This window comes from Trichogramma pretiosum, unplaced genomic scaffold (assembly GCF_000599845.2).
Source record: "Trichogramma pretiosum strain Unisexual culture from Peru unplaced genomic scaffold, Tpre_2.0 scaffold103, whole genome shotgun sequence".
NCBI lineage: Eukaryota > Metazoa > Arthropoda > Insecta > Hymenoptera > Trichogrammatidae > Trichogramma > Trichogramma pretiosum.
The window spans coordinates 1-3637 of record NW_019640788.1 but is presented as its reverse complement, the minus strand read 5'-3'; positions in this window follow the sequence as shown (position 1 = coordinate 3637).

Genomic DNA, 3637 nt, shown 5'->3' with positions numbered 1-3637 from the left:
TCTCGGCTCTGCCGAGAAAGAAAGAGGAAAACACACGAGTCGGCGCGCTGGTACGCGAAAGGGCTCGCGCTCCATTGTGCCAGCAGCTACGGCGGGTATGAACGCGCACTCGCACCCCCGCCGGGCGTACAGGCAAGGCAAGAGGTTGCTTGGAAACCCACTTATACACCTCCGACACTGCATATACGTGCGATCACCTGTATGTGCACCTTTTCTTTTGCGCTGCATTCGCAGAGTGGGTGGTAAACGATAATTCATACACGTATATGTATAAACGCGAACGTGCATGCACGAGCAAAGCTCGGCGCTGCATCGCAACAGTCGAGCGGAGCTTACTCCTCGGTGCATTTGTGTGTACGCAAAATTGCGATAGATGCGCCCGCCCGTTTTAATTATCAATAGCGATTTCGCTCGACGTATCAAATTTTGAAAATTGACAAATTGCTCGATTACATAAATACGGTTTTTTTAAATCATTGTAAATTGTCTATGAGTAAAATTTTGCTTCGACTTTCAAATAATTTCGAATAACCATTGCTGGTGACGGTACTTTTTTACTGTTATCGTATCCAAATTGAACGTGTATCGGCTGTATCGATCTAGAATGATAAATCACTTGTCATTTGAATATTATTATAAGACTTTTCTGCGTCAGGGCGCTACAGACACTTTTTTATTGGTTTTGCTCTTTGAAAATTCACGTGAAACTTACTTGATCGTGTCACCGCAATTAAAGCGTAATTATTAATCTCCTGATGATGTACCAAATTCAGAAATTCTGTCGACTTCATTTTTGTAATTGCTGAATAAATTTGCAAAGGACCCTGGGAAGTTAACATGGCACCGCGGGTCCCAGCCAAAGTTGATTAAAAATTATTTCTGGTTCTTATGGGCGTGACTCAATCCTGTGAACCGTTTATGAAAAAAAAATTATTTCAGTCTCGTATTTTTGCGGTGACCTGCACGGAGAAATATTCTCACTACAAAACAAGATGCGGCGACGCGAGAGGGCGGGCGCGCGCGTTAAGTTTTAAGGCGAGCACGTCGAAACACGATGCGGGTATGCTTCACGTATTGTGAAGCGTTCAGGGCGGCGTATTCACGTGCGTGCATCGGAAATCGCGGTGCAACATCATAATATAAACAAGCTTCGGCGTGCGCACCTCACAACTGTACGTCGTGCGAGTCTTCTGAATGATCGTCGTACCCGTCTTATCCGCGCGCGGCCACCAAACCACGTTTTTCGACACATTCGCGCTCGGCATTTTTGAGTCCATGGTTTCCCCAACATGACATTTTTACGCAATACTCCTGAATAGATTTTCTTCATTTCGATGTAAATTATAAGTAAGGAATATTTTGGAAGAACATTGTGGAAAACACGTCTGACTTTGAGACCGCTTTTCCGGGTGAAAAATACATTTTTCGGGAAAATTCATGTAACCATCGGAAAGAGCAGGCAAAAATCTATCGATTTGCATATACGAAATATTTTTCCAACGTCAGTGGTGCTAGTGCTAGCGAGTTAGAAAAGCCGCGATCGATTAAACAAGCCGTACGCGCGTGGCCATATTTACTTTACGTAGATCTGACACGACTCGATGTCGATAAATTGATCGTAGTACGAGCTGCGTGCATCGAAAAAGGCGATGCACGCACGCTAAAACGCAAAGCATGGACGCGCTGAGAAACGCAGAGCAGCGGCATCGATTTACGTGAGGCGCTCACCGCTTTTTCTGATGTAGTGGCGCTCTTTTATGAGTAGATGGCGCATCATATTGTCGGGTGCTGGTGTGCATCGCGTTAAGGCTCCTCTATACAGAGGGACAAATACCGACATACGATATTATTTTGTACCCATTTTTTTTATTCTCTAGACAACCGTTGAACTTGAAACTTCCTGGAAGTGATTATGAAACTGATAAAAATGTGCCTATGGAGTTAGTTTTCAATAAAATGTTCAATGGATTCATTTTAACTAATTGTTTGAGAATGCGTTACTTTTTAGGTTATGAAAGGGGGATAATAGAAAATCAAGTTTGTTTGAGAGTACCAGTCATTTAATTGAAAACTGGCTTCATAGGCACATTTTTATAAGTTTCATAATCACTCCCACGAAGTTTCAAGTTCCATGGTTAACCAGAGGATAAAAAAAATGGGTACAAAATAATTACGCACTTCTTATCGACTGAGTGTGTATAGAGAGCCCTTAACTGGTGTACATATTTCTCCGTGCAGTGTAACTTTTGAACGGAGACACGCAGCGCGAAGTTGTTCGGCTCGTTTTGAAGGATCTGTGTGTCGTAAGAAGCGTCAAAAACTTATTTTAGGATCCACCGAGTAGTTAAAGAGTTATGCTTCATTGTATCGGGATGAAAAATGGTTTTTTTTGAAAAAAAATTTTTTTTCGATTTTTCATGTATAAATGAAAGAATTTTTATTTTTTTTACGGTAGAATATAAGCAGAGCCGTCAAACTTTAATTTAAGACCAAAAAAATAGAAATTCACCGAATATTTTCAAAATTAACGACTCGAAATGAAAAATTGTTTTTTTGCTTCCTCGTAGAGGGAGCTCTGTGATAGGCTCGAAAACGAGATTTTGAACCAGACCTCATAGAACAATTTGGTTTATATATTTGGAAACTACATTGAATTACCAACAAATGTCTGTATGAGTTTTTTTTTCTCGGCCTTTTGGCTAACATAGAAGTGTAGTGTAATAACCGATGCCTTTTGTTAACATTATTTTTTAAGAGGAAGCTCTTTGCCAATAAATTGGCAGCGGTTTTTTTTACAGGAAAAGTTCGAAACAAATAAAATTACAAATATACACAGCCGGAATCAAATGATTCTTTTATACATTTATGAATTAACTTGGTAATTGTTGCAGACAAATGGTTCGTACGTTTATCATACATTTTTTTTGTTATTATTATAAATTATCATCTGTAAATCGTAAGTTAATGTTTCAATTTTTTCATTGCAGTGAGAGAGCAAAATTGAGAATGCATGTCATAACATGGTACTCGAAATTTCGAATGCGCTCCAGCTACTGTGGTAGAGGCTGAAGCGCACGAAATTTTGAACGCGCACCAGTGACTGTGGACTGTGAGCACTTGCGCGCCACAAAACTTAATGGAGTTTGAGTAAATGGTGTTCGTGCGACCGACGCTAGCAAGTATAAAAAGTGGTGAATGTCTCCGATCGAGTCATTTGTTAACGATTCACCCGCAAGAGCCTAGAGTAGATAAACGAATATTGTTCCGAATACTTAGCTTAAGAAATTTACACCTGAGATGTAGATACGTAAATAGATATACTTGAAAATATATGTTTTTTTTTAATATTTTTTTTACAGGAAAAGTTCGAAACAAATAAAATTACAACTATACACAGCCGGAATCAAATGATTCTTTTATACATTTATGAATTAACTTGGTAATTGTTGCAGACAAATGGTTCGTACGTTTATCATACATTTTTTTTGTTATTATTATAAATTATCATCTGTAAATCGTAAGTTAATGTTTCAATTTTTTCATTGCAGTGAGAGAGCAAAATTGAGAATGCATGTCATAACATGGTACTTGAAATTTCGAATGCGCTCCAGCAACTGTGGTAGAGGCTGAAGCGCAC